At 35.2% G+C, this 23072-nt stretch overlaps 1 protein-coding gene across 4 annotated transcripts in view; it reads right to left on the bottom strand.

Moving 5' to 3' along the window:
- The window catches only part of LOC145681178 (glycoprotein 3-alpha-L-fucosyltransferase A-like), a 304701-nt gene that overhangs the window by 125951 nt on the left and 155678 nt on the right, over positions 1-23072 (bottom strand). Inside the window, exon 1 of one of the 4 annotated variants that reach the window (XM_081752654.1) lies at positions 17841-18335. The exons of the other annotated variants lie outside the window; for them this stretch is intronic. The gene's annotated coding sequence lies outside the window, so the exon portion shown is untranslated. Of the gene's footprint in view, positions 1-17840; positions 18336-23072 lie in introns of those variants that run through there. 4 annotated transcript variants of the gene reach the window in all.

Raw genomic sequence — 23072 nt, 5'->3', positions numbered from 1 at the left:
GTAAGATTTAAATTGTGCTAGCTTCATATTTACCATTCTATCATATCATATAACATGTTTTTAAATTGACTAGAGATTATTTTTTCAACAGTCCTTTTTAAGTAAATTAAGCAGATTTTTTTTTTTTATCGTGCACCAGACTTGTTCAAAATATTGCCGTATATTCTCGCTATAGCAGCCACTAATGCATATGTCGAACAAGTGTTTGGTGTAGTGAAGAAGTTTTATGGTCAGATGATAGAAATGGAAATATGTGTCGAAATTTGTGTTTAGATGAATTTGAAAGTGGCTAGTCAAGATTTCTACAAAACGATTTTGGAGAATAGGAATCTTCTTCAGCAGCGAGAAGTTAAAAGAAAGAAAAAGAAAGAAAAAAGTAGGCAGGCATCTATAATCACTAATGCTTTATGTTAGATCCTTTTCTGAATAATTACACAAATATTTACTTGTGTATGACAATTAATATTCACCTGATAGAAGCCACTGACTTCTTATAATATCAAGAAGCCAGAACCTTCACAGAGGGAAAATGGTATATGTAAAACTGGAACTTAAGACGCTGGATTGAGGAGATAAACGAGAATCAGTATTAGAGATATCACTATACAATAACTGAGTAATTATGGCTTCATTACCTAAATATTCACTTCTATATGCCAATTAATATTCTTCCGATAGAAGGCACTCTGACTTCTTATAATGTCAAAAAGCCAGATCCTTGACAGACGAAAAACAGCATATTTAAAACTGAAATTAAGAATGATGTTGTGAAGGGATGAATTAAGAATTAAGGATAGAGAGGCCGTGTATACAAGAACTGAGTAATTATGGCTTCATTAAACAGATATTCACTTGCATACGTCAACTAATATTCCTCCGCTAGAGATTACTCTTGACTTCTTATAATGTCAAGAAGCCAGAGCTTGACAAAGAGGAAACACTATGTGTAAAACTGGAACTTTGGAAGTCGGAGTGAAGGAATACATTGAGAATTAGATTAGGGACAACCATGTATGCAAGAACTGGGTAGCTGCGGCTTCCTTATACCGATAATTATTTACATGCGTAAATTAACATTCCTTGTGTATATGACTTCTAGTACTGTCAATAAGCCAAATCCTTCACAATGGCCTGAATAGCCAACAGACTGAAATCTGAGCCTGTGTACATTAGAAGAGCAGAAAGGAGTCCAGAACTCGAATTTTAAAAAAAAAAACTTTTTATTTACAAGTAATATTCATAATAATGATCTGTCAACACTTCTTTCACGAACTAAATTTTTAACTTCGTTTTTTTTTCCTTCTAGTAAGTTTTCTCTTATAAGCACACTTCTACACTCCTAAAATAAACAGCGAACTTTAAAAAAAAATAAACAAAAAAGACACAAAAAGAGTGAGAGACACATTTGCAAGTGTACACTCATATAAGTGACTGGAAAATAAACAAGAGACACCGGATCCAAAATCAGCAACTGTCATCACTTGAAACTGAAAGCTACTTTCTTTCTTTATTTTTTTTAATACCTACTTTCTTAATACTAGGACAATTCTAGATAGCAGCTACTTGAACTAATATGTCGTGTTGGAACACTTGAAGCTTAATTCTAATTGTTGTGTACACAGTACACTCGTAGATTACCTATTGAGATATGTGTTCGTAACTGTAAATATGACCTATCAATATCAAGTTCATGTTTATTAGAGAATGTTTAATAAACACTAACAGTCATGGGATGCAATAAGGAAGTTCTTTCGAATATGCTACTATATTATTATTATTATTATTATTATTATTATTATTATTATTATTATTATTATTATTATTATTATTCAGTATCCTGCCTTTTGGAAGGTCCTGGAACTAATGAGGGCTGTTTTTCTTTTCTTCTTCTTAATTTTCAGTTTGGGCCTGAAAACGTTTCTTCCATGTTTCTCGAATTTCAGCTTCCTCTTTTAACTCCCAATATTCTCTTCCAGTTTTCAAATTATCGATCACTTGTGTTCTTCTTCTTCCTATTCCTCGCTTTCCTTCCATCTTTCCTTCTATGGTAGTATGAAGGAGACAATTTTTTTCGCAAGATGTGTCCAATTCAAATTGGCCTTTCTACGAAGGATGGTGGTAAAAAGTGTCCTTTTATCTCCTATTTGTTGTAAAACATCTTCGTTTGTTACTCTTTCTGTCCATTTTATCTTCTCCATCTCCCTCCAGTAACACATTTCGAAGTTCTCTAAATATTTCTTGTCTAACTTGCGTAATGTTCAAGTCTCTGAACCATAAAGTCCAATACTCCATAAATAGTATAGCAGAAGACCAATTTCTTCCTTACTCCACTTTTCTTGTAGAATGCTTCTTTGGCTATGGCAATTCTCGACCTGATCTCTTTGGTGCAGTACGCCTCTTTGATCAAAAAACTACTGTATCAGACAATTATATAGGAGTTTTAACCCTCCAAGTACACATTTATTATTTGATTCTTAAAGTATACAGTGAGGTTTGGTAGACAATGGAGTACTTGGGTGATTTTGCAAAAGCTTTCGAGAATAATTATTAGCAAAAATGTGTGACTGGACTACGTCTAAATCTAAGATGTGGTAAAAATAGTAAAGAGGATCACTCACATGAAACTTCTATTAATGAATCTATGCTAGTAATTAAAATCACAGGTATTAATTACCTTCTATCCTTTCGTACCCCAAGTTTCTGAGGTTTTAATCTCACCAATATGTTTATGCTGAGATTAAATTTTATGTTACCTCTCATCGGAGCCGGCTCTACCATACGTGTACTGGCACGGGGCGGCAAAATCTGTCATAACTATACTATGTAAAATAAATATTCCTTGTTGCAAGTAGATTTCATGATGATGGTAGTTAAATTTACTAAGCTGACCTTCTATCTGAATACTACATTCATAAATCATGTTTAGGTCGGATTAGTTTTAAGTTCACGTGGATAGTGCCAAAGCAAATGGTGAAATAAATTCCAGCGTGAATTGTTTGATTGTTGTCAAATACAAGAACTCAATTCTCGAACAGTAGCGAACACTTGTTCCATTTAATTAGTTATCGCGGTTTTGATATGAAAATTAGTCTTGTCTTTGTCACAAACAAGTTCCGTATAATTGAATGTGGAAACAAGTTTTTTTTTTTTAAAAAAAAAAAAAAAGAAATTTAACAGATGTAGAAGGAAAATCAAGAAATAAAGATAAAAGAGCTAGTTGCACTGGAATTGCAAACTGATATATTGAGATTGAAACTCGATATTGAATTCTATATAGAGGACGGGTAACGGGATTGTATTTGTAGTGTATATGCCTTTCTGAATGCGAGTGCACTTTCCCGCTCCTTCATTGTTCATGTTGGGGTAGCATACTTAGATTAAGGGGACGGGAAATGATGCCATTGCACGAGGCGGCAAATTGCCCAGGACCTGCCCTGACGCCACATTATAGCATTCTTAATAGCATAATATTTATGAAATATAAATAAAATCGTCAGAGCCATTTTGAAGAAAATTGCCAAATCTGATTTTCATTCTTCAATATTATTTTTAGAGTAGTAAGAAAATTCTAAAAGGTTTCCTGGAGAATGTGATAAAAAAATTAAAGTTTAAAATTTGATCCCGGATACATTGAACAGGATTAGTAAGTAAAAATCTCGACTGGAAATGTATAATAATAATAATAATAATAATAATAATAATAATAATAATAATAATAATAATAATAATAATAATAATAATAATAATAATAATAATAATAATAATTTATAATTACTAGCAATTTCATTCACATAACTAATTATAGTATTTCCTTTTCAACTGAATATTTTTTCCATGATTACATACATGCTTATGCTGCAACAGCCATTTTTCTGAGAATGTTAAGTCGTGTGGCAGTGTATTTCAACAGAAAATGCTTCTACGGAGGAAGCGATTAGAAGGATTCTGTGGTGAGCGAGTACCCGACTTCCGACTGTGGAATACCGCATTAGTAGCCACCGGGAAAAAGCAACTATCAAACGCGGCTTTGTTTATGGGTTGCTCGACAGATAAAAAGCTTTACAGTCCTGACATCGAACTCTTGTATTTTCCCACAAACCGTGGGAAATTAAGCGAGATAACTGTTCCCAACATGAGAAAGGATATTTACAAGAATGAATAGTGTTCATAAGTTAAAAAAATATCAATAGAGGTTTCGAGTTCGATAATTTTTACTCATAAAACAAAGTTAGATATTTTACAAAGCACATGACCTGCTGATTTTGGTGACAACTTGAAGCAAAGGGGTTCCCAATCCTTTTCACAGACGTACCGTTATATTTAATACAGAGAAAACTAATGCGCCTGTCAGGAGCGGATCCTGGACGGACTTCTGGGGGGGGGGGTGTAATACTGCTACTTAGAGCTACTTTTATTAGAGTTGAGTTTTCTGGGGAGGGGATCTTCCCCCTGGATCCGCCCCTGGCGCCTGTAGCCCAGGTAGAAAATTACACTATCTATTTACTTACTTTATAACTCAATGACTAAATTTTAGCTTTTAAATGCAGTCATGTACTGAAAAGTCAACTATTCTTTCAATTTACTCAATGGATTTTCTATTAAAATATACTAATTTTTAGAAAATTAAAATAACGTTACGTGAAGACAAATATTTGTGACTATGGTACTTCAGTCCTAACTAATACAACTACATTAACTGATATGTATGGGATGAACAAATTCCCCACATTATTTAAATTACCTTTTCTTTTTGGACCTATAATCTCATGTTTTAGGTACTTGGAATTGGAATAAAAACTTGAAATTCGGTATGCTTGTACGTTTTTGTTAGCAAATCCTGAGCAAATCAATTTTAAAAAAAATCGTACTTAGAGTGGTTTTATGGGGAACTGAAATCTTTCCCATGGTATTTATATGGGACATCTTCTACACCCCAAAATGTTTAGGGTCTAGGCACTTTTGGCAGGATTAGAATGATGAAATTTGGCATGACTGTAGCCTCCCGGGACTAACCCACAGGAAAATTGCCAAAAGTAAATATTTTTAGTTTTTAAGTGGTCTAAAGGGAGGATGAAGAAGTTCCTTTGTTATTTAAATCGCGTTTTCTTAGGATACAAAATCTTATCTTTTAGATAGTTGAAATATGAAAAAAGAAAAAAACTTGAAATTCGACAGAATTGTGGGTTTATAGAAGATGCGAGGCCATAGGTTGGGCAAATGCGGGATCTGGCAGCGGAGCCCCCATCTAGCCAACGACTAGTTTTAAAATAATATTGCATAGAATAAACAAAGAATGTCTTTAAAAAAGAAAAAATATTACATAATTCTAAGAAATATTACAAAGCATAGAACATTACACATTTTTCGTTTCAAACAAGAGAATATTTTCTCAGAACTTGACAGAAATCTTGCGTACCACCCAGCAATTTGCGATCGTTGGTTCGAAAGGGAGAATGATATCTTTGAATTTTAATTTAGAATTATCGGTATATCAATTATCTACCAAACAGTAAGGGGGCCGCGGTGGTTTAGTGGTAGAGCGCTCACCTCTGGTGCTTGGGGGTTCCGGGTTCAAACCGTGCTCCCGCAAGTGAACTTTGTGGTAGACAAACACCGTGTGCGTGGGTTTTCTCGGGGATATCCCGTTTCCTCCCTCTTTCTTCATTCCACCATTTCATTCATCTTTCATCGTCACCGTCTCCTTTAACCTAAACGGCATATCCGTGGGACGTAAAACTCAATTTTTTTTCTACCAAACAGTAATACTTCAAACAAACTACAACCTTTACCATGACAGAAAAATCAATGTAGTCTTCCCACTCACCCCTCGCATCCCAGTAATATATGCATTCCGCATAATTACTCAAACTTAGGAAAAATTTGAATATAACAATTTGTACTAAATAAACACTTGTACTAAAAGAAAATAAATAAATAAATAAAGAGCAGGTAAACAAATGTTACAATTTCATTAACTGACAGTCCAAACGTGACCAAACACATTACTACCAATCATTCACATCTCTCCTAAGTTTGAGTAATTATGCGGAATGCATATATTATCAGGGCGAATTTGGGTATGGAGAAGAACGAAGAAAATTAGCTGGGTCGAGCAGAAAACGAATGAGAAGGTGTTAGAAATGGTGGGGGAAAAAGAACAATTTTAAATATTATTAAGAAGAGGAAGAGAAACTGTGTGGGACATTGGCTAAGAAGGAACTGTATCATGATAGATGTGGTAGAGGGTATGGTGGGAGGAAGAAGAGGGAGGGGGCGAAAGAGACTACAATTCAAGGATGTTATAAAATAGAGGATCTGACCATAAAACAAAATCGTGAATCCATACGTCACTGCTTCGCCACATCTACTCTGCCCACTCCTCGCCACTAAGATCGCAATGCTTCGAGCCAACAATCATGGCGGAAACGAGAGTAGCCAATCAGACGTGCCGGCTCAGATGATGCTCGGTTGTTTTTTTTGGCTTCATTGAGTTCATATGATGGAGGTACGTATGGGCAGATCCTCTATTTTATAACATCCTTGCTACAATTAATGAACCTTATCAAAACAGAAAAAATGTACGTGAGGAGAAGAGGTTAGCGGAAGACCATCTGCCGTGTCGTGACAAAACGCTGTAACTTTGGCGGAGAAGTTTTGCGAAAATGAGCCGTAAAGTTTTGATTCGAAAATGTGATCTGTATCGTGTAGAACCAGTGTATCTTGACTTTGGAAACACGTGGTTACATGTAATGTTATGTAAATGCATGTTGTGTGATTAATTTTGGTGAAAATTGATTGGTTGACCATTATTGCCTAGTTACACTGGTTGTACACGATACAGATCACATTTTCGAATGAAAACTTTACGGCTCATTTTCGCCAAACTTCTCCGCCAAAGTTACAGCGTTTTGTCACGACACGGCAGCCATGGAGCATGGAAGCTTCTCAGTTGCAGCAAGTGACCTGCCAATAATGGTAGAATATCTATGGTGGTGAGGATTTAGCACAAGTGACAACCCACACTTCCACTAGGAAATTCGTGCCGCGACCTGACCTCTCGTACTGAGTTGGAATTAAACTATAACGTGGTCGAATGTAACGTTATTTCATAATTTAAAATATATTCCCAAAAATTGGTTTACTACAGTTCTACACTTTCCCAAATATTATAAGATATTAATGTTCAAAGGTATATCCAAGACTGCTCTGTTGGGTATATCGATCACGAACTTCTTGCGTACCACGAGTTTAAAAAAAAAAAAAAAAAAAAAAGTGAACTAGGGGATACTGATATAAAATATCACATGTAATACTCGTATCCAGTAGATAACGAATTTACATATAATTTGTAATATTATAAATAATTACTATCATTATTTTAAAAAATAGTTTCTGGTATGACAATAAACGTTTTCTAGTATGGCAACTCCGAGAATTTTATATGATATGACATGGTATTTTCTAAGCGATAATTATATTTATGCAAGAACAGTAACCATATTAAAGTACAAAATACAAATAGAAATAACGGGTGTATTAGATATATATTTCATTGATCGATATGAATAATAATCTTTCCCCCATTAAAAAAGAATTAATTATGTGTAGTTTCGTGACTGTATACGTCGTGTGCGGTTACTTTCTTTAACTACTCAACACACAACACTAATCCAATTGCGGGCCTGTCAAGATGCTTTTTTTTTTTTTCTTTCGCAATGAATGTGCTTCCTGATACAGCTATTAACTAAATTTACTATAATAATGTCCCTTGATGGCTACAATGTAATTTGCATATGGATTCCTGACAAATCCCAGACGATATATTCGTTTACTGGCTTTTTAAACTTCGCAATTAAGTCAGGATAATTATCAATAATTAGTCTCTTACTTACGCTTCTTTCACATTGAGGCGGCGATTTGCCGTCGCCGCTCGCGGCAGTTTGCCGCCTGAGAAGTGTACCCTTTCATATTAACGCGGCTTTTTGCCGCGAATGAAAAATATGCGAGCAGGGTTGCTGTGCAACTGAAGAAACAAAACCTTGTAACTCTTATCGTGTTGTTTTGATAACAATGGCCAGACGCAAAAAGTGTCTTCTACTCGTCTTGTTAAGACAGAGAGAAATAAATAAATTAAAAAAAAAAAAAAAAAAACAGTAAGAGAAACATATGGGTTCTTTTTTTTTTTTTGAGAAGTGGTACCTTGAAAGAGATTTTTCTCTACTGTTTCTACAATTGATAGACTTGAGCAAAATAGCGGCATGGTTCTGGATATTTCAAATACCACCCCGATATTTACCTGTTGTGACTGGGAAAACCAGGATAAAGTCCTTTCGGGATAGTCGGTGGTTGAGATCTATTCCAGAATCCCAAGTCAACACTCAACCTCTGAACCCAAGGCTGGTCTGTTGGTATTATACTATTATTGTTATTATTATTATTATCAGTGGCGTAATTAGGGGGGACTTCCGGGCTTAAGCCCCCCCCTCGAAATCTTACTTACTATAATAAAGTATATAAAATATCTTGCAGAATTTTCACATTTTCAGGTAAAGCCCCCCCCCCTAAAGTTTGCAAAGCCCCTCCCGAAACAAAATCGTAAATACGCCACTTATTATTATAATAATATTTCAGGTTTATTCGTTTGTTTTAAGCGTTCCGACTATTGACTCAAGTCTCTTTAAACCATTGCTCTAGTCCCTGAATTCAAAGGACTATTCAAGAAATTACAACCATAGAAGTGTTAAGATAGTTATAAAATATATAAAACACGGTACATTTATCAAATGTCACATAATGAATTCTCTCTTGCTTTGCTAAGGTACATTACTGTATTATTATTAAAATCCGGGTTGCGAATTTTTATGTAACTATATATATATATATATATATATATATATATACACAGTGGCGGATCCAGGATAAGATCAAGGGAGTGGCTAAACCATAGTTTGCCGCTTTATCCAGTGTAAAACAGGATTGAAGCCAATTTTATCCAGTGTATACCTGAGCGTCGAGGGGGGACTATAGCCCCTATAGCCCCCTCCTTGGATCCGCGCATGTATATATATATATATATGAATATATATATATATATATATATATATATATATATATATATATATATATATATATATATATATATATATATATATATATAGCAACATAGTACATAAATATATAGAAAAAGACTGTAAAATATGTAATATTGTTGAAATATTTGATAGTACATATTTCAATTTTGGGGTACCAGAAATCTATGAAATTAGAAGCTCGTTTGCCCAGCGCTGCCAGCACATTTATCCCAATATTCTATTACATAGAAAAAAATAATTTGTATTGATTTGAACTCTTTAAAATCAACGATCTTTGGATTCGAAACTTCGGTAGTATCGGTCGTTTTCGATTATTTTTACATGTCATCTTTTCCCACATATTGTATGTAACAAGTTTGGTTAAAAGCACTCGAGGTGTCCTAGGATAGAACATAAAAACATACATAAATACACAAACACACATATATATATATATACGTAAAACACAAACACATACAAATTATCGTAACCACTCTCTACTCTTTCCTGGCAACACTTGCTCCCTCCTCCAACACCCAAGCGGCAAATAGCCGCCTATATGTAAAGAGATCCATTGCTTGCAATGTCCCGCTTGGCTGTACGCGGCAATCTGCCGCGCCGCTTTCTAGCAGGGAGAGGCGGCTGTTTTTCCTCGCCGCGAAAATTTGCGGCGACCGCCGCGCATATATAAAAAGCTCCATTGCTTGCAATGTCTTTCTACCCTTCGCGGCAGTTCGCCGCCAAATGGGAAATGGCTGTTATGGTGTTATGTTCTTTACGTCATGCAAGACTGCAAAATTTACTTTTAAATTATAGTGCTCGACTATAACGTTTTTTAAACGAGGTGCACTTTTTTTTGTGTGTGTGTCTTCTGGCGCACAGTGTGGACAATTGCTACGACAAAAGTCGACCCAATAGAAAGAAGGACTGTGATTGGCTGGTTAATTGAGCACTTCCGTGAACCGTGTATTTAGAAATTAGTTTTCAAACTTTACAAGACAAAGTGAAAACTGCGTTGGATTCGGAACCTATGTGAAAATGCAAAGGGAGGACTATTCTCATAACTAACTAACTAACTCTATGGCCTATGGAACCCGGAGATTCAATGCCGCGTTCACAAAAACTCTCCACTGACTTCTATCCTTAGCCAACTGGATCCAATTTCTACTTTGTATTCCCATTTCTGCGAGATCCATCTTAATATTGTCCTCCCATCTGCACCTAGGTCTTCCTAATGGTCCTTTTCTGATTGATCTTCCAGTTAACACTTTGAAAGCGTTCCTATTTTTGTTTTCTATGTTGATTACATGACCTGCCCACTTGAGTCTCCTAGACTTGATGACCCTAACAATGTTTGGTAAACCGTATAAATTATGTAGTTCCTCGTTATGAAGTTCTCAAATACTTTCAGTCTATGTTCTTCCCGCAGAGTAAACGATCATGTTTCGCAATCAAACAGAACAACAGGTCTAATTATTGTTTTATGTATTTTAAGCTTTAAATTCCTGGACAGAATTCGCGACGACAAGAGATTTGAGCTGAATAATAGCATGAATTCCCTGCTTATAGTCGACATTTAATTTCTTCGTATATATGTTTTTCGTCTGTTAATATTGATCCTAGATATTTGAAAGTATTCATTTTATCAAAGGTATTATTCAATATTTTAACGCATCCATAACTTGCCGTATTACGATCCCGACGGACTTCCATGTATTTAGTTCTCCCATGCATTTACTTCTAAACCCATGTCCCTGCGAACGTTTTAGGACCTCTGCATTTCTTTTTATTGTTCTCCTATCATCTCCTATTAAATTTACATAATCAGCATATGCCATAACCTGGTGAACACCGTTCAACTCTAGGCCCTGGTTGCTATATTTGATTTTCCTTATAGCGTATTCCAGAACAAAGTTGAATAATAATAGCGACAACACATCTCCTTGTTTCAGGCCTATTGGACGTGAAAGCTCATGGACAAAAATTTTCCTACCCGGACTTTACTTTGGGATTCATTTCAACAAATCGTAATTAATCTTGCAAGGCTTTGTCCTGCACACTATAACATATTACTCTGTAAGTTACTGAAAAAAAAAAAAAAAAAAAAAAACACCTAACATCTTTTTAGTCTCAATTGATTCGTTATGGGGTCTTTGGTTAAAATTTCTGATTGTCGAATTTTTGTTTATAGTGCCTCTGGCGGCGACTTTTTGCGATATTAGCCAGTATTTCGTCCTTAAGCTGTTAGATGTGTGCTGGAAATAGTACTCGACGAACCTGTAATATAGTAAAGTGTTTCTATATAACCTATGAAATAATTACTGGGTTAAATTATAAAATTGTTGTATTTGGGAAAGATTAATACTGAGTTTAATTTTGAATTTTAGGGTGTGGATTCGTTGTATACTCATTATATTGGTGAGTTGTTTAATTTTCTTTTCGTTATTTTAACCAGTCTCCATATGTTCTAATGGTGTCACTAACTATATGTTGATGAGATATAAGCTACCGATACATTTGGGTTTGTCATACTATTTACTTCTTACAAATTTGTATATATTAAAAAGAAACGTATACGTATTGTTCTAATTATTTCAGATCATTGTATATTTTATGGTTAAGCTCATTATTAATGAGCTACTAAATCAAATTCACTTAGGATACTTTTTCAAATGAGGAAATTTGTTAGTTGTGCGGTTAATGTATTCGTTTGTAAATAAGATTTTTTAAAAAAAATTTGGAAGGACAAAAATTTTTGAGTTAAAATTTCTTACTTTTTTGGTATATTTTCTGTATTTTTTGTTGGTTCAGGTTAGGTTAACTCTGTATTAGCCCCCCAGTTCCAAAACTATTCCTGGGTATACCCACCGCCACTGACGCGCCTGATCTTCATGGACGCACCCCCTTGCTGCGCTCCTGCCCTGATTCGGTTAGATAGCATTCGTGCTTTTTAGTGTCCACCTTCCACAAGTTGGTTCTTTTCTCATGCACTAGTTTTTAAACCAAACGCTTCCACACTGTATTTCGTACAATAATCAGTACCAAGTGAGCCAGGGTCACAACCCAGAAATTTTGAGGAAGAAACTTTTTTTTTTTCGATTTTTGTGTGGTCCAGCGATACACCAGTAATGCTGATTGTTGTAAAGATATAATAACTTTAAGTAATTGACTTATTATTGAACTAAACTAGAATAGGCTCTCGACCTGATTTTGGTGCTATTTATAAATGCTGCATTTCTATTGTTTCTAGGAATTCTACATTGTGTTTATATTCAATATAGAAATAAATTGTTCCCATTAGAAGTACAGAGTCTTCCAAAAGTCCTGCAAAAAAAGTAAAAAGCTGTTACTTTGTAACCATTTATTGTATTTGTACAAAACTTTTAGTGGACTTGTAAGAAAGTCTGAAATTTTGTTTCCAAGCATTTTTTCAATGCCAAACCTCCAGCTGAGTACCATTTATGTCCAAACATTGATGAAGTCTTTTCGGGAATCCAAGAATGGCATTTCACAAAACTCACTTCTTATGTCACAGTCTTCCTGTACAAGTTTCAACTTGTAAGTCTTTGCCTTTATTTTCTTACGAACGATATTGTGTAGCGTTGTCATTGCCACTCGCAGCTCCAAGGATCTGCGTTTCAACGATTTCTTTGGACTTCGCAACACGCTTTCCTGCACGGACTGAATCACATCAACACTGGTTGTTGGCCTTCCGCTACGAAGCAAGTCCAAGACACTTCTGGTAGCTAGGAACTTATCGTACCATCTCTTGATACTTGAACCTGCAGGTGGTTGTTTATAATATTTTTGTCGGAATTTTCTTCTTACCAAAACTTTATATTTTAACTCACAAAATCACGCCACACACTGCGCTTTCTCTTGAGTAGACGCCATCTTTATCACGTGATTTGCGATTATGACGTCAACATTTACATTCGCTCATTGTTGCCAACAAAAATTTTAACATTTCCACTAAACATTACAAACAAAATACAAAATTGTAAGTAGGACTTTCAAAGTTACAGCGTTTTACTTTTTTGCAGGACTCTTGGAAGACTCTGCACAGTATTATTATCAACCATGCACTACTTAACTTGTAGAAAGTTCTTCTTAAATGTGACGGGTCTCCACTAGTGAGAGGGCTGTGTCGAGTAACGACCGCCTTTCCATAAAGGAACGTTACAACACATACATAGTCGGTATTTTCCACATTTGATGCAACTGAGTTCTAAAAATAGCAAAAGTATAACGTATCAGTGATGCCAACTTAGTCACTTTACCAACCTGCATAAAAACTTTGTAAAACAATTTTGTAAAAAAGTGTTATTTCTTGCAAAGATGAAGGCATGTCGATCGCAAACTTATCGAGTACCAAAGATGAGAAACGTGAACTAGAAGATAACGGATACAAAATATCGCATCCGCAACTGCAGTTTACTTGTAATTTATAGTTTATTGTAATTTATGATATTATAAATAAATTATTACTTTAAAGAATAGTTTCTAATATGACAATAAACGTCTCCTTTGCAATTTCCTGAATTTTATATATGATATACGTAAATCAGATTCAAGCTAAACATTACATATAGTACTTTCCGAATAAACTGTTATTAATGGAGATACAATTACGAAATTAGTGAGAAAGGTAACAACTTGTTTACTCTGCTTTCAAACAGGGCACCCATAAGAATAATCTATGTACATGTTTAAGATTATTAACTATAGGACATAATATGCAATTCGCTTTAATTTTATTTTTTCTGTTCCTGGTTGTACGGTGGCACTTCCCTCTGGTGCGTCGGGTTCCTGGTTCGGTCCCCCGCCAAGTAAATTTGTAGTAGACAACATAGCGTCTGTGGATTTTCTCCGGACACTTCCGTTTCCTCCCACTTTTTCATTTCACCAATAATTCCATCATTATTCACTTACGTTTAATCATTCGTCTCCCTTAGCCTAAAGGACATGATTGTGGGACAATAAACTGACTTTTTTTTTTTTTTTTACCTGAATCTCCTTTCAGAGCTTAAAGATTCATGTCGATATTGTAAACAATTTTTATAATGTGAAACCAGTGTTAACTTTTTCATCCTATTTTATGGAGCGTACACAACTTTCTGTCTCTTTTCCTCACAATATTTCATAATTGAACTGGACTTCCTTGTATAGGCAACGGCAAAAATTCTTTCCGTTTGATAAAAATTAGTTTTGTAAATAACTTCAGAATGGACGGACAATTTGTGAGTACAGTTTTCGGTGAATTAAAAATAATGTAATTTTCTGTAGATTCCAGCCATACCACATTATTCCGAAAATAAATTTTAGCAAACGGAAAGAATTTTTTGTCGTTGATTCTACTCTGGATGACCTATATATGTCTCATTATTTCTTGTTTTCTCCTTCCCGGCGAAATTAAAATATCGCTAATTTTACAGTAATTATGTGATATCTTCAAATAGATAAAAAAGATAATCGAAATGTGGAAAAAGAGCGCCCTAGACAATATTATTTTACATAAGAAACCGTTATCACGACTCACTTATCTGCTTTCGATTTCGAGCCATTTTGAAAATCGGCATTTAATTTTCGCGTTTCTAAACAGCTGAAAACGAAAAGCCACTAGGTGACTTGTGATAACGGTACCTTACGCAAAATAATATTGTCTAGGGCGCTCTTGTTCCATATTTCAATTATCTTTTATCTATTTGAAGATATAACATAATTACTGTAAAATTAGCGGTATTTTAATTTCGCCGGGATGAAGACTTAAATATAATATTGAATATTATTATTATTATTATTATTATTATTATTATTATTATTATTATTATTATTATTATTATTATAGTAGTAGTAGTAGTAGTAGTAGTAGTAGTAGTAGTAGTAGTAGTAGTAGTAGTAGTAGTATTTTGGTATTTTAAGTTATTACTGGTATTCTGTATCAGCAAAATTGGATCACTGCCTGATTGTTCATTTAAGGTTTGATAATTCATTTTTCCTCTATAATTTATTCCTATATCAAAGCTGTTAATAGAAAAGTATATATTTCTTAAAGAAGAGAACGTGTTTTATCATAATACACTCCGTTTGGTAGTCACACGATTGATAAAGTTAACACCCAGTCACACCTTGGCACAGAGAAATATGTTTTAATAGTTTTGTTTACATAACAGCCTGTTCTAAGCGAGAGCAGGCAATAATTTCTTGTAAACTCAAACTAAGAAGGGAAACTGCTTCCAGAATATTATTATGCGAGTAAGTAAGCATTATGTGCAAATTTATGAGAACACTTTATTTTTTATTTATTTAATTTTGTAAACATTGGAAAGACAACTGATGGAAAAGCAGAAACGAAAGCGTAAGTGACATGTGGTAGTAATACAGTGATATTTATTAACTTTCCCATGAAGTATATATGAGTATTAATTTTATGACACCATTAACATATTGTGTTTTTTTAACTCGCATAATGGACGTAATGTGTTTACTCATTATTATGTTTTATTACCTACCGTATGCGCATAGCAGTTACCCATTTGCATAAAAGCTGTTACTTCTTTCTTGCTAGAGAGATGAAATCATACATAAATGTAACGAAAGTGGAATTCTAACTTGACAGGGTTGTAGTTACGAAGAAGGGCGGGCAGTGGCAGCTTTAGCAGGTAGGCCGAGTAGGCACGGGCCTACCCAAAAATTTTGAAAAATATGTAAATGCTAAAAGGTACAATAAAGACTAAATATATATTTTCCACTAATTATATTAATGGTAGATAATTATTTAACAAATAGCCTGAACCACTATTGTATTAATAATTTCCTACTGTCATTAATCAATCAATGTGAATATGAATCCATAAGTGAGGAGCGGGTCTACCCAAAATTAAAATTCCAAAAGCCACCCCAAAGGATGGAAGTAAGGTAGGTTATATATGAATCGATAAATCACACCAACCTAAACAGTCACGTGCTTGAGGGTAAACTCTAATACGACGTTTTCGAGAAAATAAAAAACTATTTTTTATGGCCTTAGAAAGTATGTTATTTGTTTTATTCTGCTGAACCCCCCCCCTTTTTTACCGTGTAGGACCTGTATAAAACATACTGTTAAATATCAGATTGCATCTCTTGTTTTTGTGTTCTTTCAACGGTGAGACATCTACTCGTAAGAATGACATATTTCTAACAGTGACGCTCTTACTAGTTTGTAAGTTACGTTTGTCAAGGACATGGTTTGCTAGCCGGTACGGACGGGTCGTCTAAAGCATTATAATACAAGTAGCAAATAGCAAGATCTGTTTGTCTTAGGTTCACATTCTGATTAGTAGACAAATATTATGTGCTGTATTTTGTCAGTGTTTCGTTGTAATTTTATAAAAGGTCACTAATTTAATCAGGGCTGGCCCTAAGCAATTTGCCACCCTGTACAATGGCATCATTTGCCTACCCCTTTCTGCAGAAAGAACAAATCTTAAAGGCCACGTTTTTAAATATAATAGACCATCACGGAAAGTGCACTCGCACTCAAAAACGTCTAAACACTATAAATATAACTTCGTTGTGTCTACTTTTTCCCTTTAAATAATAATCTATTATGTTAGTGAAAGATAAAACAAGCACACTTGCAGGGGAAAGATGGTAAACAAGGGTGCCCACGTTGTGGTTTCCAACGGGGGGAGGGGGGGTAAGTATAAGCGCCGTTTCAAATATAGTGTCACATTTTGCTGTAACTAATGTAAAAATTCAATTGGGTTTTCGATATTCCCAAGAACAATTTCCTCTTAGGGGGGCCAGCGCCCCATCTTGCCCCCTGATGGACGCCCTTGATGGTAAATCTTTATATATATATATATATATATATATATATATATATATATATATATATATATATATATATATATATATATATATATATATATATATATATATATATATATAATTCAATATCGAGTTTCAATCTCAATATATCAGTTTGCAATTTCAGTACAACTTGCTCTTTTATCTCGATTTCTTGATTTTTCTTCTGTATCTGTTAATTTTTTTTAACGTGTTTCCACCTTCAATGATAAGGAACTTGTTTGTAACAAAGACAAGACTAGTTTTTATATGAAAACTGTGATAACTAACTAAATGGAACAGGTGTTTGCTACTGTTCGAGAATTGAGTTCTCGTATTTGACAACAATCAAACAATTCATGCTGGGATTTGTTTCACCCTTTATTCTAGCACTGTCCATGTAACCTTGAACTAATGCTACCCAAACATGATTTATGAATATAGTGTTCAAATAGAACGTCAGCTTAGTAAATTTAACTACCGTCATCATGAAGTCTGTTTCCAACAAGAAATTAGGGATGGCCACATTTTTTCGAAAAATACTTTTTCGAAAAATGGCTTTTTCGAAAACGAAAAACGAAAAATTTTTCGAAAAACGAAAAACGAAAAATTTTTCGAAAAACGAAAAACGAAAACGAAAAACGAAAAATTTTTCGAAAAAGCGAAAAACGAAAAAACGAAAAATAAAATTTCCGAAAATCGAAAAACAGATTTTTCGAAAAAGGCCATCTCTACAAGAAATTGTAGTTGTAAGAGATTTTGCGGCCCCGTGCAAATGCACGTGTTGCTCATATGGTAGAGCCGGCTCTAACTTCAATAATGAAATAATATATTTGCCAGTTCGTATTTGTAAATTTACTCAAAAAAAAAAAAATACGGTTGGGAAATCTATTTTCCTTTAAAAGTATAAGCAGATTAAAAAAATAAATAACTTACGTATGTGTGGTGTAGCAAGTTGATATTTTCCACACACTTCGGTATCATGTGTGGTAATGTAGCTCCAATATTAAAGTTGGGCTCAATCGTTGTAGACAGGAAAACTGTTTCACTGTAGTCCTTGGTTTGAAGCATGAGTTAACAATAACTGTATAATAACAACTTGCCATGAATACTAACAAACTAACCAACACTCGTTTTTCAACACGCCTCGGAAATGCACCAAACTCTCATCCTTTTGTAATTCCAGTACTCTCTGTACCGGCACCGAAGACCAAAATGGAAAAACACACTGACCACAAGAAGTATGCAGCTACAAGAAAAACCTGTTGTTTTTGTTTCAAACTTGTAGAACACCGGCTCTTTTGGTAATAACTGTCACCTTCTCGTACCTGGCCGGGACGTAATGTGTTCACCGGTAAACACGCATGATTGTCGCTATCCAGCGAGCGCAAGAGGTAGCAACAACCGAACTGGCGTGAACTGAGACAGAAAGGTAAGGCATGCATGAACATACACAGATACACACACACACACACATACACACTCGCTATATAAGATAGATAGATATCTCCGTGCAGTGCGCGCGCGTCCACATGTGTGAGCACGTAACTTTTTTTTTTCTGTAAGTCTTTCTCTCCTCAAGAAGAATAGTCTAAGTTTCATATGCTCTAACTCAGTGGCTGTTATGTGTATGCAATGTGCAGTTTCTCCAGAAGTGACTTTGCCGCCAGCGCCGCGTTGGTGGCCGCTGTATTTTCTAAACTAGCAGAGTGAAAGAAACAACAAAAAGATGGTGTGCATTTTCAGAGTTAAGATTTTTTGTTTTATTGTTATTATTATTGTTGTTGGATATTCTATGTGGTACCTTCTTGTTACGTGAGCTGATGGCATATATGAGAGAGGGAGGGCGCGGGCAGAGGGGAAATGTAATGAGTACAGGTATCACACACATTCAGTCAGATAGACAGACAGAGGAACCGGAAGGCCAGCGAACTGCGCACGCGTGCCAGCAACACTGTGACTTCTTAGCCAACCATGACACTGTTTTTTCACGGTGAAGGTTGTTGTATTGTTAAGAATCACTGCCCCCTTTCCCCTTCTCCTCCACATACATATAGTCTTCTGCATATTGTATTTACGATCCATCAAGTAGTTCTCGTATTATAATTGAGGAGTCCCGGGTTCCTTGGCATCTTGGAGCTTTTTGCAGTGCAATTTCACCATAATGATTTTATATTTGCCATTTCAGAATATTTTGTACAATGTTAGCCTTATAGTAAAATTAGCATGAATAAATAACGTCTTTATAATTAATTAACGGGAAATTGTCGTAAAACTACAGCGAATAACTGCCATGTATGACAGTTGTCATTTCATCATTGTAATTACCAGTGGCGTATTGACGATGATTTTGTTTCCGGGCGGGGGCTTTGTTAACTTTATTCCTCGGAATGTGAAATTTCTGCAAGATATTTCTTTTACTTTAGAATAGTAAATACAATTTCGGGGGAGCTTAAGCCTAGAAGCCCCCCTTAAATGCGCCACTGGTAATTACAGTTCATTCTTTTCCAAAAATTACTGTACAATGAATTTTTACCATTGTATTGATGACATCTTTTAAACACGATACCTTCAGTGTGGTACCTGCTTCATTCTTTTCCACTGTAATTGTTGATTGTTGATGATTTGAATGTAAATTACTTTGCAAGTGGGATTTCGGGGTTCGTTAAATAAATAATACAAGCTAAGCTATAATCATGGGCTCCCGAAGGGGACGGCAGAGTGGGGTCCGGGCCCCCTTTGGCTCACGAAAATATATACATAATAAAGCAAATCACGTATATTAAATATCAAAAACTCCAGACGTAATATAGCAACCATGGAGATGAGCCCCCCCCCAGAAAATTTTCTTCGGGCGCTCCTGGCTAGTCTCATAGTCCTAATAGTCTTATATTCGGTAAATTCCAAGTTTGAATCTTGGAATATCAATCATTTTAATACACTTTATTATTATTATTATTATTATTATTATTATTATTATTATTATTATTATTATTATTATTATTATTATTATTATTATTATTATTATTATTATTATAAATCACTTCTTTAATGCCTTCCCAATGAGCTACCTCGTGGCTAAAAGCGGTGAGGGTGCGCGCTTTTGGCGTGGGAGACCCGGCTTCGAATCCTGGCAGGAGCTCATGTGGTTCGGATTTCAAGTTAAGCTATAGGTCCACGTTTCTTAGAGCATTTCTCCTGAAAGAGACGCTAAACTGAAAGTCAAATGAAATCAAATGAAATGTCTTCTCGAGTTGGAATAACATCCTTTGTTGCAACGGCGCGGCGCCGACTTTCCAAAATTTATGTGGGTGCATATCAATGGCGGGACGTGTTAGCCTATATGTTTTCAGGGAAGTCTTGATATTTGATTGGTTTTAGTTAAAATCTTTTATGAACTCTGTCATAAGGGCTGCCCTGTGATTAATATACAGGGTGGTTCAGTAATGTTGGACAGTCCTGAATAAATCGGAAACCAAAAGAGATATTAGCAAGAGTGTGGTGGATCCATATACTTGTGGAAGGGGGACGTCTTGTGAGGTACCACACAATGTTACCAGTTCAACAGTGTTGCCAGCTCAGTACAAAGTTGTATTTTTTTAAATAGAACATATAGAAGTTTATGCCATCAAAAGAATTAGTACAGAATGTGAATACCAACAAGCGAAACCGCACCTGTAAGTGTTGCCAAATAAGGAAGTTATAAAGCTTCAAAGATCAAGAAATTAAAGTGTCCGTAGAGCAAAACTAGGAAAAAGGCAAGAAAAATAATACTACGGAATGAAAAGGAGTAACAGAAAGAGTAAACCAAAGAACGCACAGCATCCAGTGAGTAACAGGGTTGCCACAGCAAAGGGGGAAAAAATTGAAAATTTTGCCGTTGCTATAGGAGGAAAAGTGCCCATATGACATAATGCTGGAAACACCATAGAAAGTCTATGTAAGATTCAGGAATCCTAATACCGTTTGTTCGAAAGCGATATCCCTAACCGTTTTCGAGATACACCAAAGGTGTGCGGGGTTTGCAACACTGCATAATTGATTTGACGATTAGACCCGTGTAGTTCTTACATTTTGTTGGGCGTATCATTTTCATTACTCGTCCCTGTAGTTTGGAGGGCGAGGGAATTATTATGCAGTGTTGCAAACTCCGCACACCTTTGGTGTATCTCGGAAACGGTTAGAGATATCGCTTTCGAACAAACGGTATTAGGATTCCTGAATCTTACATAGACTTTCTATGGTGTTTCCAGCATTATGTCATATGGGCACTTTTCCTCCTATAGCAACGGCAAAATTTTCAATTTTTTCCCCCTTTGCTGTGGCAACCCTGTTACTCACTGGATGCTGTGCGTTCTTTGGTTTACTCTTTCTGTTACTCCTTTTCATTCCGTAGTATTATTTTTCTTGCCTTTTTGCTAGTTTTGTTCTACGGACACTTTAATTTCTTGATCTTTGAAGCTTTATAACTTTCTTATTTAGCAACACTGACACGTGCGGTTTCGTTTGTTGGTATTCACATTCTGTACTAATTCTTTTGATGGCATAAACTTCTATATGTTCCATTTAAAAAAATACAACTTTGTACTGAGCTGGCAACACTGTTGACCTGGTAACATTGTGTGGTACCTCAAGAGACGTCCCCCTTCCACAAGTATCTGGATCCACCAAACCGTTGCTAATATCTCTTCTGGTTTTCGATTTATTCAGGGCTGTCCAACATTACTGAACCACCCTGTATATATATATATATATATATATACTAGTGCTTTAAGGATAAGTTAGGGCTACCCTATCTCAGTCGATAACACGGCTGACCTAAACGTAAGAGAAACGAGTTCAAACCCGGCTCCAAACTAAAAGTCTTGTGGGTGCGCCGCATACTTTGTTGCCCAATAGACACGAGATTCTCGTATTTATATTTTAATATGTTAGATCTGTATTCTTTCGTAATATATTACGAATAAGAGGGATTACATGAAGTTACAGTAAGGAACCCTCTTACGTACGCCATTGTTTCCTTGCGTCTTCATAGCTAGAGGACTTACCTTCAGTTTATGTGATGGTAGGTTTAAATTTTGACAGTGTAAAAACCCAACAGTTCAGATAATCTACTGTTTTGTTCCAGTGTTGCCCAACGAAAAAGGAAATATTTCATCTCGTCTCAAAAACGAGATGAGACGAAGAGTTTCTTGAGTTTCGTGGGCAACACTAGTTAAGCAAAGTCTGAGAGCTCAAACACTGTTTCAGTGCACTGTAAAAAATAATTTCTTAAATTTGAGAAACCTTTTCTTATCTGTGCACCGAGACACTATTTTCTTAGAAATGAGATTTGGCAATTTTCATTCATAAGAAAAGTAACAATACATTTTCTCGTTTCGCTTTATACAACCTCATCTACTTCTTTTCATTTCTCATTAATAAGAGTTTCAAACTCATTTCTAAGAAAAGATATTCTCGGTGCACAGATAAGAAACGGTTTCTCAGATTTAAGAGTGTTTTTAACAGTGTGTTATATGATTCAACGTATAAAAACTATAAGCTGATAAAGTGATTGTACGAACATAATAAAGAGCACTTGTCGAGCTTAAATATACTCAAGTTATTACACAATATACCCCAATAATAAATATGATTTAAATGTTGTTATACCACACCGCTCATGGACCTATCGGGAAGCGGAAGGATTTTGATAACTTCTCTGATAGATGAAATATAGAAAAACATTTGTGCATATTATACCTAAGTTTACAATGCAAGACAAGAAATAATCGAGACGAGAGGAATAGACGACGTCCACTAGCGTGAACCTAATAACATTATAATCTTATAGATCCACTAAAATGATCCTAATAACATTACAATCTTATAAGGTCCACTAACGTAATCCTAATAACATTACAATCTTATAGATCCACTAAAATGATCCTAATAACATTACAATCTTATAAGGTCCACTAACGTAATCCTAATAACATTACAATCTTATAAGGCCCACTAACGTGATCCTAATAACATTATAATCTTATAAGGCCCACTAACGTGATCCTAATAACATTATAATCTTATAGGTCCACTAACATGATCCTAATAACATTACAGTCTTATAAGGCCCACTAACGTGATCCTAATAACATTACAATCTTATAAGGCCCACTAACGTGATCC

This window comes from Thermobia domestica, chromosome 3 (assembly GCF_964235325.1).
Source record: "Thermobia domestica chromosome 3, izTheDome1.hap1.1, whole genome shotgun sequence".
NCBI lineage: Eukaryota > Metazoa > Arthropoda > Insecta > Zygentoma > Lepismatidae > Thermobia > Thermobia domestica.
The sequence above is the reverse complement of the archived record's forward strand: the minus strand, read 5'-3'. Positions and strand labels throughout refer to the sequence as shown.